The sequence below is a fragment of the Thunnus albacares genome, chromosome 19 (assembly GCF_914725855.1).
Source record: "Thunnus albacares chromosome 19, fThuAlb1.1, whole genome shotgun sequence".
Lineage (NCBI taxonomy): Eukaryota > Metazoa > Chordata > Actinopteri > Scombriformes > Scombridae > Thunnus > Thunnus albacares.
This window is the reverse complement of record NC_058124.1, coordinates 24,538,315-24,554,101: the sequence shown is the minus strand read 5'-3', so window position 1 is coordinate 24,554,101 and position 15,787 is coordinate 24,538,315. Positions and strand designations below refer to the sequence as shown.

The following is a 15,787-nucleotide window of genomic DNA, read 5'->3' as shown; positions in this document are numbered from 1 at the left end:
TTGCAGCCTGGTTGCCAGAATAAAACGTTGGCATTGTACGTTTCTGCAAACCACAGAAACGTTGAATATCTACGTTTCAACACGTGAAACACGTAGCATGTTAACATTTCAACAAAACGTATCATATCAAAATATCAGCTGACTTTCCTATCAGGAGGAGGAGGGGTCGGTGGATGGATAGTAAGTTTCCTCGACCACCTTGAAACCAATGCCCATTTTCCGACAAAGCTGGGTGTTTTTAGTGAGACATTTTCAGCCGCTTCTATTTTATTTTAAGTCAAACCATGATCTTTTTCTAACCCCAACCAAGTGGTCTTTGTGCCTAAACCTTACCAGACCTTAACCACAGCGCTGTCACACCATAAAACATCATTATTCAACGGATAGAAATGTTAATATGCTACGTTTTGTAGAAATGTTGATATGATACGTTTTGTTGAAATGTTAATATGTTAAATATTACACGTGTTGAAACGTATATATTCAACGTTTCTGTGGTTGGGTTGCACAGTGCAGATTAGTGATAGTGGGCTGGAAGCTTTCACGCGTCAGGCGCAATATGATACTGGTGGCCTAGTTTGGTCCCTCCTTTCCACACAACACACGAAGACGCACAACAACATTAAAACGACTGTTTGTGTACTGCAGTGGTCACTCGGCTCCCAAAAAAGTCATGCCGTGAAGACGATGGAGCTTGTTTTTCTGCTCATCTTCTTTCCTTTCACACTTTCAGGTGAGATTAATTTAAAAAAATGTCAAAGGCGTAGCAATTACACACGATTCACTTTCACTTTCATATTGGGCACCTTTACGCAGTTTAGATCAAGCTTTACATGTACCATTTTTGATAAGTTGTCCATTATAAAAGGTTTAATCAATGGCTTTAGCAAAGGACAGGCGCGTAATCGCCGCGGAGGAGGAGGAGGAAGGGGGGGGGGGGGGGACGCAGTACATAACGGGACGCATACCTCCCACATCGTTCTGTTGAACACAAACAACCAGTCCAAAGCTTAAACACACCCTCCCATTCTGACTACTACTGTATTTTGCTTCTTTTATTTATTTCTAGTAGCTATTACATAACCTGCTGAGATGTCAGTCGAAATACAGCTATTAATGAGATAAATTCAGGACTGAAACATTTTGAATTAATCTATGATGATGTTCAGGTGTCACTGAAACTGAATAGATCCGGGATTTTGCAGAAATAATAGTTTCTGTACAGTACTGATGTTCTGGGCGTTGTTAACATCTGGCTGTGTGTCAGATTATTTCCTTTGACTTTATTAAATAGTGTCATTGATTGAAATGAACTAAAAGATAAAAGATAACACTGTAACAGATTGTTTTAAAATGTGTACTCATACTGTAAACTCAGATTAGTGATACTGTAATGCAGTGTAATATAATATAATCTGGGTATGATCAAATATGTTCTCATATAATGTAGCATCTCCTATAGTAGGACTAAATGTACAGCTATTAGCTATATTGTGTTTAAGATATTTACCTCATTATTTAGAGGAAATATCTCTATTTCTGAATTCATCAGAAACTATTTTGTAATTATGAGTTCTTTATCTTGTAATCATCACTGACCTAGGCCTGATTTAGTTGACTTTTGTTCCCTCTTGCTTTGAGCTTTTTGATACTGATGTCACTGAACATTATTCATCAAAGTCACATTTCTGAAATTATTTAATCAGGTTTTTATAGTGTTTTGTTTTTTTTCCACCAGACTGACTAAACACAGATCAGGTTTCTGGGCTCATATCATAGCAGCCTCCTATTATACTAATAACTCATATTAATTATTATGATTATATACAGATTTTTTAAAAAATGTGATTAATAACATTAGATAATATAATAAAATCGCATCATTTCTAAAGATGAAGATATTTTGTCGCTATTAAAGCAAAATAAGGCAAATTAGAGAAAACACTGATAAATAGTTGTAATTCATATGCTTTGCTCACCATATGTTGTTCCACTTTCAGGAATCTCATTGTACAGATATTTATATCAAGATTTAACATTTTGATTAGATTTACACTTTAATGTATTTGTAGTTATTACTAACCTTATATAAAATGATGATCAGTAAGGATAATAAAGCTGTCTTTGTCATTATGGCAAATGTGTCAACAAAACATGGCCTATTAACATATCCAGCATTCATTTATGTTTTGAGTTGTGTTTTTGGCTGCCTGGCCAATGGAAGGTCAATATTCACTCTCCTTTTAGCTTTTGTTTAGTCTCAATCATTCCAAGTATAATATCTGGCTCTTAGGTTGGTAGATGTTCTACTTTCATCACCAGCTCATCACTAACTTTGTGTGTCTGAGGTTTCATGCTGGACAAAACATTGAATGTAATTAAAGGTAATTATCATAAATATGTATAAATGCATGTTTATGAAAACTGGACTTCAAAACCCTTCAAACTTTTTTCTCTTACAGTGAAACACTCGCTGAAGTTTTTCTTCACAATGTCCTCTGGAGTCAAAAACTTCCCAGATTTTGTGGCTGTTGGGATGGTTGATGAAGTTCAATGGGGTTACTGTGACAGCATCAGTAAGACAGCAGAAGTCAAACAGGACTGGGCAAAGAAACTTACAGAAGATGATCCACAACTCTTAAAGTGGTACACTCTGAAGTGTTTGTCAAGCCAATACGACTGCAGAGCTCACATTGACATTTGGAAGCAGCAACTGAACCAAACTGAAGGTAAGTAAAAATACTGTAAAAATGTAAAGTTGTGTTTTCAATTATAAACAGACATATTTACATGTTGAAAAACATACACAGTTTGCTAAATGTGCATATATACTTTCCTTATATCTCTCCCTCTATTACCAGCCATGTAATGTGAGGGATTCTTTCAAAATGTGTAGTCAATATTAATATTATATATAGTTTCCCTGGTAGCTATGTGCTGGATTCACTGAAAAACTGAGGAACAGGATCCTGCATTTGAATCCCACCCTTTGTGTGTGTGTTTGTGTTTGGCCCTTGTCATGTTTGGTTTCATCAGAATGATTCAGGTCAGGTAAGTTTTGGTTGGAAAGTTTACTTCGCCCCTTGATGTCAGTTTGTGTATTTCTGTGTGTTGGTCTTGCAATGAAGAGGTGACTCTTCCACATGTTCCTTGACATTTTCTAAAATGCAGCCTCACATAGGCTCCAGCCACCTGTAACCCTCTGTGGGATCTCACTCTGCACTCTGTCTCTCTCTCAGGTGTCCACATCTTCCAGAGGATGTGCGGCTGTGAGTGGGATGATGAGACTGGAGAAGTTAATGGTTTTGCTCAGTTTGGTTATGATGGAGAAGACTTCATAGTATTTGACCTGAAGACACTGACATGGAACACTTCAAAACCACAAGCTGTCATCACCAGACACAGGCGAGACAGAGATAGACACAGGAATGAATTACAAAAGAATTTCATCACCCAGGATTGTCCTAAATTATTGAAGAGGTATTTGGACTACGGGAATAGCTCTCTGCTGAGAACAGGTAGAATCACATGACCTGATGTAGTTTCATGGACACAATATTAAAATCCTTCTTCTCTTTCTAACATCTATCCCTCATCCCCTGCCCCCCTCACTCTTTTCTTTCTAGACCTTCCCTCAGTGTCTCTCCTCCAGAAGACTCCCTCCTCTCCAGTCAGCTGCCACGCTACAGGTTTCTACCCTCACAGAGCCATGATGTTCTGGAGGAAAGATGGAGAGGAGCTTCATGAGGACGTGAAACATGGAGAGATCCTCCCCAACCATGATGGATCCTTCCAGATGAGTGTTGACCTGAACCTTTCATCAGTCACACCTGAAGACTGGAGGAGGTACGAATGTGTGTTTCATCTCTCTGGTTTGAAGGACGACATCGTCACCAAACTGGACAAAGCAGTGATCAGAACCAACTGGGGTAAGACTGGAATACTGACTTTACAATGTTTATTTAATGTATACATGTAATTTGCCATGAACATTTAGAAGATGTTAAACCTGAGCTCTGATTTTACAATTTGAATGAGTTTGAAACAATCTTGACTTTCTGGAGCTGAAGGTTAGTTAATTACAGGGTTAACAAACAAAACTGCTGTTCTGCTCATTCAAATAAATATTGTTTCTAACTTGTTACATTATGCACATGACCTACTAAAAATTACTTTAGTGAATGCAACAAAAAACAGTTCAAATCTAGTGGTGTGCCAGCAAATGATTAGGAGCACAGGTCTGTCACAAATCTAACCAAATTAAACATAAAGAATAATTTCAGAAAAAAGAAACACAACATGCAAAATGCTAGACCACATTTTTACTTTACTTGTATTTCATTTATTGCACTGTCATGGGATTACTCACAAGACAATCTACTGTTTGTATGTGAAAATAAGATTTATTAAACAGTAAGAACAAACTAGAACTGTTGCTGATCTGAGGAAACATGTGACCATGCAGGAGAGAGCAAGAGCTTTCAGGGAGGACAGGGTGATCAACTCAAAGATGACAGGATGAAAAACATAAAGAACAAAGCTTTAGTATTACAATAACAAAAACACAAAAGGTGTAATACAACAAAGACAGTGAACAGGTACAACATAGACACAGGATGGACACACAGAGGTCTGAAGCACTAAGGTGGTTTTCACCTGCAGATGATCATTGTATGAATTATTGTGATGCCAAATTAAACCATCAGATCAACATGTCCAGTAACATTAATTTCACCTAGAAAGAGACATCATCTGCTTTTGACAGTATAATTGAGCTGCTGTACTCATATTAACAACTCTGCACATCCTGGACAATAATAAGTTTCCTCAGCAGAAAACTCACAGGATTCCCAAACTGTCTGTGTCATGACGGGGAAAGTCCTGTGTTTTAAGGGGATGAAAGTAAGAAATCATACATCATTATAGGTGAAAATACCAAAAGTGCATTGGCATGCCCTTGATGCACTGTGAATGTTTTGTTCTGGTTCCAGTTTCTCCCTCAGAGTTCCCTGCCGGTCCTGTTATTGGAGGTGTTGTAGGACTGCTGCTGCTCCTGGCAGTCTGCATCACTGGAGTCTTCATCTGGAGGAGGAAAAATAATGGTGAGAGACAAACATACTTTTACTCATCATCAAGCCATTTTAACAACAAATAACAGTGTAACCTGGCTGATGTTCAGTAGCTTGAAAAGCAGAAATGAGTGAAATTAATACAGTGTTTCTATAAAACATTTATTAGTGTTTTCTTTGTTTGCTTTCAAAATTCTGACATTTTACATTTTGAAATATTGTAATCTCTCATCTGTATTTCAGGATTCAGTCCTGCAAACTGTGAGTATAATGTCAGTTTATCTCTCTCTGTATAAATAAATGCAGTTAATCGTTTGAATTGAATTACTCACACCTTGTTTTTCTTTTAGCTTCAGACCCATCATCCTTTGAAATTTCTGAGGTCAGAGATGCAGCTCTTAACTGATCACAGTGAGTATTTCATCATGTCATCAACACTGTGCAGATACTGTATGAAGAATCTCTCTGTTGCTCCTCCTGAAACTAGCTACAGTATACTGATATAATACTCTCATAAATATACTGAAAGTCTGTCTTTGTTAAAAAGACTGATTTGGCAGAATTTTTCAGTCAAGTTTATATTTTGGACTAAAATCAAACATACATATAATATGACCACTAATAAGTCCAGGTTCCTATCTATTTGTAACTCTGCGAATTCATAGATCAGATTTATGAGTTTCAGGTCATCAGTGGATGCAGTGAAGAATGATATCTGTGAAGATTATCTGAGAGCTGATAGAAGCATTAATGTTGATGTGAATCCTTCACTGCAGGAGTAACAACATCTAGAGAGAACTGATGCTGCTGTCCAGCTGTTTCCTCAAACCTTTGGTGGAGATGAATCACTGCAGCAGCTACCAGACACCAAAGAGCCACAACGTTACTCCAGTGGGGCATCTTTTGTCTTCAGATATCAAATTCATATCAGTTAGTCATGTGATGTACTGTCTTTGATGATGATTAACATCAAGTCAACTTATGGGAGACATGATGATACTCAGGACTTTAACCTCTGCTTCTAATGTGAGTCAAACCTAAAACTTTAAATGTTCAACTACTCATGCTTTCACTAACAATTAGTTTGACAGTTTCATTTCAGAAACTCTAATTAAGATTCTGCACTAGACTTAAAAAACATGATTTTTGTTCCGCTGTTTGTTTCATTGTGGGGGCGGTTGTGGCTCAGGAGGTAGAGACGGTCGTCCACTAATTGGAAAATCGGCGGTTCAATTCCCGGCTCCTCCAGTCCACATGTTGATGTGTCCTTGGGCAAGATACTTAACCCCAAATTGCTCCTGATCACTGTGCCATCAGTGTGTGAATGTGTATGAATGATTCGATTTCCTCTGATGTGCAGGTTGGGACCTTTTATAGTAGCCCCTGTACCATTCAGTGTATGAATGTGTGTGAATGTCATTCGTAGTGTAAAAGCGCTTTGAGTGGTCAGAAGACTAGAAAGGTGCTATACAAGTACAGTCCATTTACCATTCCCATGGTTTAAACACTGCATACCAACTTCTCCCACTTTAACCAAAGTATAAATATCTGTGACTTATGTCTTAGTCTTAAGACACACATCGCTCCTCCACTCCAAGTAACAGCTGTTACTCTTTTTACACATAAATTTATAAATGTTTCCACAGTTTTACACAACATAAATACATTTTTGAATATTTAGATACTGAAACTTGCATATTGAAGCACGAACACTTTTTAGAGCTTTTATTTGTATACATATACATTTGTCATCTTCACATGTCCTATATTTGTTGTGTGGCTGATAAATGTTGATGTCATTGTAAGGTTTTTGTTAATGCTCAGATTATTGGTGTTGGAGGATTAATTAAGGTTCCTCTGACACCTAATTAATCTGACAGATGTACTTTATTGCAAAAATGGCTAAATTGATTTTATATATATGAACTTTTACGTATAAATGAACGTCTGTTACTTTCAAGCCTTTGCCAACAAGTTCACACAATGCTGACTGAGCATTGTCACCACCAAATAAATCTCTCTGTATTTCACAGTCAACAGAGGTTTTAAATCTCATGTCAGGTGCAACATTCCCACTCTGGCCGTTTGGCCTTTAATCGTTTGGCTCTTCCAGAGGTTGTGACGCTCGAAACAATTTATTCACTGTTTTACAACTGCAACAGTAGGTTACAGCTAGTGGTGTACTGGCATACTGAGATGGTGGACCATTAAAACAGCTCTCAGATGTGTCACATACAGAAGGTGACATAAGGTCAAATGTAAATTAGAAAAATATTTTTTAATGTTTTTTAATTTTTTTTATTTGGTGAACTTAATTTCATTTAGAGGGTTTGCTACATTTTCTTGTGTCATTTTTGTTCAATTTGTTCAGTTATTAAATAAAAGTCTCCTGAAAACCTGCTTAAGCTTCATCCTACCAACATATTTAACATACAAGGACTATCGACTGGTAGAATAAACTGCTGTAAGAAACAACCATCATTGGGCTATTGGGTTATTACATAACCTGTTGAGATGTCAGTCGAAATACAGCTATTAGTGAGATAAATTCAGGTCTGAAACATGTTAAATTAATCTATGACTCTCACCAATGTTGACGTTCAGGTGTCACTGAAACTGAATAGATCCGGGATTTTGCAGAAATAACAGTTTCTGTACAGTACTGATGTTCTGGGCGTTGTTAACATCTGGCTGTGTGTCAGATTATGTCCTTTGACTTTATTAAATAGTGTCATTGATTGAAATGAACTAAAAGATAAAAGATAACACTGTAACAGATTGTTTTAAAATGTGTACTCATACTGTAAACTCAGATTAGGGATACTATAATACAGTGTAATATCATATAATCTGGGTATGATATCATATAATAATATAATATTCACAGAATAAGAATTAAGTTGAAACCTCAAAGCACATACCTCAAGTATTACTTTAATAAAGGAGGTGTTTTTTTTATTAAACGTATACATGTAATTTGCCGTGAATATTCAGAAGATGTTAAGCCTGGGTTCTGATTTTACAATTTGATTTTCTGGAGCAGAAGGTTAGTTAAGTTCAGGGTTAATAAACAAAACTGCTGTTCTGCAGACTGAAATAAATTTAGTGTCTTACTTTTTACCTTATGCACATGATCTACTTAAATTACTTAAGCAGATGCTATAAAAAGCAGTTCAAAATTAGTGGTGTGCACCCCATTAGCAGGAAGGTCACAGTTGAGGGTGTGCCGTTGCTAATCCAGCAGCTCACTACAAACTGAATGTCAAGAATGAAACCTGCTCTGGAAAAGGCTGAGTGTGTTTTGTGCAGAAACCTCACTAAAGTTACACAAACCCCTTTAATCATGCTTTGCATGTAAAGCACACAAATCAAACCAAATTAAGCATAAAAAATAATTTCAGAAAAAAGAAATACAACATGCAAAATGCTCAACCACATTTTAAATATTACTTTGCACTTTGCTTTAAGGGGATGAAAGAAACAAATGTGATTATCAGTAATGATGTATGATTATCATACATCAGTTTAGATAATTATAGGTTAAAATAAAGTACATTGGCATGCACTTGATGCACTGTGGATGTTTTGTTTTGGTTCTAGTTTCTCCCTCAGAGTTCCCTGCTGGTCCTGTTACTGGAGGTGTTGTAGGACTGCTGCTGCTCCTGGCAGTCTGCATCATTGGAGTCTTCATCTGGAGAAGGAAAGATAATGGTGAGGGACAACCATACTTTTACTCATCATGAAGCCATTTTAACTCCACTGTTTTAGCATATTTCAGCACCGAATTCAAACACATTTATTTATTCTGAATGAATAAAAGAAATATCAGTGTAACTTGACTGATCAGTAGCTTGACTTCCAACTGAAGAGTTGTTTGTTTACCAGGCTTGGACCGTTAAATTGCCCACGGACTTTTCACAAGCTTTGTTCTGCTGCAACACACACTTTACACATATCCCCAAATTTATCTGATCGGTATGTACCATCTATCTGCTCGCCAGCCAAGATTCCAGTCTGTGTAACTAAAAGACCTCATAGACCTCTTTTGAGAAATTCTCAGTCTCTTATAAGATCTAACTTCCAAATTCACAGCGGAGTAAACTTTAACAACCTCGTACGCATCCCTGCATCCAGTGGCTAACTAACTATTTACAGATCAAAGTAAGACAGTAAATCTGCAGATGGCACTTTTAAATATCAGGTCCCTTGCCAATAAAACTTTTTAAATCAATGATCTTATTTTAGAGCATCAGTTTGACTGTGTATTTTTAACTGAAACCATGCTAAACACAGACATACCTGCCATTATTGAAACTGCCCTGCAATGATATTTTTTAGGACAGCCACCATATGTACTGATGCTCTAAAGCCAAGGGATTTTTCTTTTGATGTTTTTAGTTCATTTTAGTATCATGGTGTCATTCTGAAATATCAGGTACCCATTCTTGCAGTTATTGTTTATAGACCACCAAAGCATTGCCCAAATTTCTTGTCTGATTTTTCTTTCTTTCTTTCTTTCTTTCTTATCTATCATCAGCTCTAACTATGACAACATAATCATTATTGGTGACTTTAATTTACACATTGACAATAACACAGACAATAGGGCTGCTGACTTTTCACATCTATTGGAAGATCTGAGCCTCATACAACATGTCAATGAACCAACTAATAGTTGTGGTCATACCTTAGATCTTGTCATTATACAGGGACTTTGCAAACCCTCCCTTCATCAACCCTCCCTCCATTGGTTGATGAACTAGTGGACAATTTAAATACATAACTATAATCAGCTATTGATCATATTGCCTCAGTCAAGTACAAAAAACATCCTCAAAAACAAAAGCCACCATGGACAAAACAGAATATCAACCAACTCAAAAGAAACTGTTGCAAAGCCGAACGGAGATGGGGAAAGACAAAACTTCAGGTCCACCATGTTATCCTCAAAAGATCTCCTAGCAGAATACAATGCAGCCATCTGAAACACTAGACAATCGTATTTCTCTGGACTTATAATATAAATAAAAATTCTAACAATACAAGTGTTCTTTTTTCAACTGTCAACATCTCATAAGCCGTCCCCCTAACTATTACCCTGATCACCTGAGTCTTACTAAATGCAATGAATTTTATGCCTATTTAAGAGATAAGATTGCAGCCATCAGAATGAATATTATTCAGAAAAGGCTAAAAAAAAAGCATTACCCCAAAATTCAAATGTATCATGCACTTTTTTACATCAGTGGACTTGGAAACAATCAAGAAAGTTGTCCATGAGTTAGATCCTCAACCTGTGCTCTTGATCCCATTCCCGCCATTTTTTTAACAGTTTAGCAGAGGAAGTTTTAACAGTAATTAATCACTTGCTGTTCGCAGGCACCTTTTCTGCAGCTTTTAAAACCACTTTAATTAAACCACTGCTTAAAAAAGACAGCATAGATTGTTCTGTCATCTCTAACTACAGAGCAATCTCAAACCTGCCTTTTCTGAGTAAGTAAGTAGAAAAATGTTTCTAAACAACTGAATGATTTCATCTGTGACATCACTGTGTTTGAAAATTTGCAGTCTGGTTTAGCTCTAGTCAAAGTTATAAATGACCCCAGAATGAAAACTGATGAGAAAAAGCCCTGTGTGCTTGTCCTGTTAGATCTCAGTGCTGCATTTGATACTGTAGATCACAATATTCTGCCGGACAGAGTTGAACTCTGGGTCGGTCTCTCTGGCACAGTTCTTAAATGGTTCAGGTCTTACTTAACTCGTCGACAATTCTTTGTGGTCATGAACGACCACTCCTCTGATGAAATAGACCTGATATGTGGTGTCCCGCGGGGCTCTATCTTAGGCCCAATTCTTTTCAGTCTATACATGTCGCCACTCTAAAATATTATTAGAAATCACAATATCAATTTTCATAATTATACTGATGATACCCAGCTATATATCTCTTTAAGTTCAAATGACTACAGTTCTATTAATGACTTGATTATATGCATGGCTGACATAAATCAGTGGATGACTCAAAACTTCTTGAAGCGGAATCAAGACAAAACTGAGATCCAGAGATTGCCAGAGTCAGACCATTCCTCTCCCAGGCAGGCAGAAAAGTTAATACATGCTTTTTATCTCCGGTAGGTTGAACTATTGTGACGCTCTCCTGTTTGGTATGTCTAAGAAACCTGTTTGTCAGTTAAGGCTCTATTCTTCAGCAGAATGTGTTCTGACGAAAACTGGACAGAGAGCCCACATCACTCCAATTTTAAAATCGTTTGGTTATCTGTTAGTTACAGAATTCATTTTAAAATTCTTTTATTGGTTTTTAAGTCACTGAATGGCTTTGTCCCGTCTTATCTATCTGACATGGTTAAGACGTATGTGCCTGCTAGGTCTCTTAAATCCTCTGGCTCTAACCTCTTGACTGTTCTTGAGGTCAGAACTAAACAGCATGGAGACGCAGCCTTTGTTTGTTAGTATGTTAAAACTTTCAAACAAAATCTTAACACATATCTTTTTACCATTGCTTTCTCCTGAATTTTTAAGTTCTAATCAGATGGTTATTTTGTTTTCAAGTCTTATCCTGTGGTTTTTATTTTCATTTTACCTTTTTTTCCCTTTGTTTTTATTTTTGCTATCTGCTTTTATGTTAAGCACTTAATGTTGCATTTTATGCATGAATTGTGTTACATAAATAAAGTTTATTATTATTATTATTATTATTATTAGTAGTAGTAGTAGTAGTAGTAGTATTAGTATTATTATTATTATTATTATTTTTGTTAATCTCTTGCCAGAAATCAGTCAAATTAATACAGTGTTTCTGTAAATCATGTAGTTAGTGTTTTCTTTAAAGTCTGAAATACTGTAATCTCTCATCTGTATTTCAGGATTCAGGCCTGCAAACCGTAAGTATTCTGTCAGTTTATCTGTCCGTATCTCTCTCTTTATGTACAAATAAATGCAGATAATACTTTAAATTGAATTACTGGCACTTTGTTTTTTTTCTTTTATAGCTTCAGACTCATCATCCTTTGAAACTTCTTTGGTCAAAGATGCAGCTCTTAACTGATTGAAAAAGTAAGTATTTCATCTTGTCATCAACACTGTGCAGATACTGTATGTAGAATCAGTCCTTTGTTGCTCCTCCTGAAACTAGCTACAGTATACTGATATAATACTCTCATAAATATACTGAAAGTGTCTTTGTTAAAAAAACTGTTTGGCTGATTTGGCAGAATTTCTCAGTCAAGTGATCCAGTATAGTTACAGGAAACAGTTGACACTGAGGTTTTGTTGTAATACTGATTAAAATGTTTATATTTCAGACTAAAATCAAACATATACTTACGTATAATATGACCACTAATAATTCCAGGTTCCTTTCTATTTGTTACTCTGTCTTTGTAGTTTTCTAGTAAATATTTAGAGGAGAATAGTGAACTCAAATAAAGATGCTGTGGCTTCAATATTTTATTCTATATTGCACCATAAATGTACATTAACAAAACTTGTTTTAATGAATATTGAGATGTGACATCACAGGACCCGTCAGAAAGTCACATGATACATCAAACTAAAGTGTGAATTCATAGATCAGATTCATGAGTTTCAGGTCGTCAGTGGATGCAGTGAAGAATGATATCTGTGAAGATTATCTTAGAGCTGATAGAAGCATTAATGTTGATGTGAATCCTCCACTGCAGGAGTAACAACATCTGGAGAGAACTGATGCTGCTGTCCAACTGTTTCCTCAAACCTTTGGTGGAGATGAATCACTGCAGCAGCTACCAGACACCAAAGAGCCACAACGTTACTCCAGTGGGGCATCTTTTGTCTTCAGATATCAAATTCATATCAGTTAGTCATGTGATGTACTGTCCTTGATGATGATGGGAGACATGATGATACTCAGCACTTTAACCTCTGCTCCTAAAGCTGAAACCAAACATCCTAAAACTTTAAATGTAATGCTTTCACTCACAATTAGTTGGACAGTTGCATTTTAGAAACATGAATGAAAATTCTGCACTAGGTGCCAGTTGAAAAGACATTTTAATGATTTTGTTTTTCTGTTTCATTGTGATTACTCACATAGTTTGAACACTACATATCAACGTGTCCCAGGTTAATCAAAGTGTAAATATCTGTGAGTTATGTCTTAGTCCTCTGACACACATTGCTCCTCCACTCCAAGTAACAGCTGTAACTCTTTTTAAACTTAAATTTGTTTACGTTTCCACAATTTTACACAACATAAATACAATTGTGAATATGTAGATACTCCTCCTTTCATTGAAACTTACATATTAAAGCAGTGCGGAGCTCATACATTTGTCATCTTCAGAGTCCTGTATTTGTCATGCGGATGATAAATGCTGATATGGTAATTTTAAGGTTATTGTTAATTCTCAGATTATTGATGTAAGAGGATTAATGAGGGTTTTACTGGTGATACTGACAGATGTACTTTATTTTATATTGCTAAAACTGAAAATTGATTTGTCTACATGACAGTATACGTCTTCTCTAAGGTCATGTGATCTGTTTTTGGCTAAATGTTTTCACTTCAATTTAAGTTTGTCTCTACATCATCTACAAGTTAATTAATTATGAATTGTTGATCAATCATCTTTTCACTGGTGATTTGAAAACATGATTTTTTGGGGGGTCACAGTCCTCAGATGTGTCCCATACAGTAGGTGTAGAAATTATCTCCTGTCTGTACATAAGGTCAAATGAGAATTAGATTTTTTTTTTTTCATTTATCTTCTTTTTTTATTTGGTGAACTTAATTTTGTCTAGAGGGGCTACTCCATTTTCTAGTGTCATTTTTGTTCAATTTGTTCAATTAATAAATAAAATTCTCCTGAAAACCTGCTTAAGAAGTCTTCCTGTTACATCATACCTGTGTCTACCTCAAATGTTCAGATGTGTAGGCTTAAAGGTTTTGTCCCAAGTTTTGGGAAACACTCTAGTGAAGCTCTGTCCCTGATACTTGGAGAGCATGAGCTTACTTTTTTAAATTTTATCAGTTGTGTGAAATGTGTGAGGATAAAAGATAAATGTACACACAATGAAAATTGTGACTCAGAATGTGTCTTTCCTTATATTACCAGAAAGCAATATAACTCTGAAATGTCTCAGCAACAGATATACAGCAAATTAGTTTTGGAAATGGTCACCCGCATAGACCTCTGTACTGTAAGTGATGGTCATGATATTTTGATGTCAGAAAGGAGGTTGGTAGTTAAAATTCTTAGAAAGGCTAACAGATTTATACAAATAAACTTGCCTTGCCTTACATTAAAAAACCCACTGGTCTTACTGCACTAAACAAATGATGCTGAGAGGTGACAACAAACATGACAAGTATGCCTGTGTATGCGCAGGTGGGCCCTCAACTAATCGAAGTAAAATAACTGATTCAGAACATCCATTATCCATTATAAATCCAGACGTTTGATCCTGGCAGCTGTCAAAATCACTCCACTGTGCTCGGTAAAACACCGAATGCACACCATTGTGAATCAATGAACTTGGAGATCATTTTTTGGACTATCAAATATGTATAACTATTACATTTGTTCCAAGAGTAAGTAGTCTGTCTGTATAGATTAGTGATAGTCAGCGGGCTGGAAGCCTTAACGCCTCAGGCGCAATGTGATACTGGTGGTCTACTTTGGTCCCACCTTCCCACACAACACAGGAAGAGGCGAAACAAAATGAAAACGGCGACTGGTTTGTCTACTGCAGCGGTCACTCAACAGGACTGCCCAAAAAGTGATGCCATCTAGACGATGGAGCTTGTTTTTCTGATCATGTTCATTCCTTTCATATATTCAGGTGAGATTAACTTTAAAAAACTTGTTTTTTAACATTCAGGCTAGTTGTCGAAAATTACTTGTTTGGTTTTAAGTGAGAGTGTAAAAGGCCTAGTGTAATACAGTTAACTTTCACTTTCGAATTGGGCACTTTTACGCCGTTTAGATCAAGCTTTGCCTGTACCACTTTTGATACGTCTTCCATTATAAAGGGTTTAATCGATGGCTTTAGCAATGGTAAATAAATTATTAAGAAAATCCTTTATAGACGGGCGCGTAATCGCCATGTGGGTATAAGAAGACGTATACCTGCCACTGGTCTATTACAGGCAGTACAGTGAGCGGTTTCCAATATTTCAGGCTTTTCTACACATTTAAGTGCAGAGATTGGTCTATAACTAAAATTGCAGAAAGCGCAAACGACACAATCTAGTTAGCAGAGGTGCGCACACATAGTTCTGTTGAACACAATTCAACTTTTATGTACAGTACCAACCCAAAGTTTGGACACATCTTCTCATTCTGTCTAGTACTGTATTTTGCTTCTTTTATTTCTCTCTAGTATCTATTACATAAACTGTTGAGATGTCAATTGAAATACAGCTATCAAAGAGATGAATTCTGGTCTGAAACGTGTTAGATTAATCTGTGAATTTTACAAATAATGACGTTCAGGTGTCACTGAAACTGAATATATCCGGGATTTTGCTGAAATAACAGTATCTGTACAGTACTGATGTTCTGTATGTTGTTAACATGTGGCTGTGTGTTGGGTTATTTCTTTTGACTTTATCAAATAGAGTCATTTATTGAAATAAACCTAAATATAAAACAAAACTCTAACAAATTGTTTTAAATGTGTACTCATACTGTAAACTCAGATTATACTGTCCTCGCAAT

General features: G+C 36.3%; 1 protein-coding gene and 2 long non-coding RNA genes across 3 annotated transcripts in view; 1 reads left to right on the top strand and 2 right to left on the bottom strand.

Annotated features, from left to right (window-relative positions):
• The window catches only part of LOC122969366, a 147,931-nt gene that overhangs the window by 9,672 nt on the left and 122,472 nt on the right, over positions 1 to 15,787 (top strand). The window lies entirely within an intron of this gene.
• Positions 3,275 to 15,787, bottom strand: part of LOC122969399 — a 28,014-nt gene continuing 15,501 nt past the window's right edge. Inside the window, exon 3 of the long non-coding RNA XR_006399012.1 lies at positions 3,275 to 3,349. This is a non-coding gene — a long non-coding RNA (uncharacterized LOC122969399). The remainder of the gene's footprint in view (positions 3,350 to 15,787) is intronic.
• Positions 5,880 to 7,539, bottom strand: LOC122969404. Its single transcript, XR_006399018.1, has 2 exons — positions 7,146 to 7,539; positions 5,880 to 7,089 (listed from the first exon to the last, which is right to left on the bottom strand). It is a non-coding gene; the product is annotated as an uncharacterized LOC122969404 (long non-coding RNA).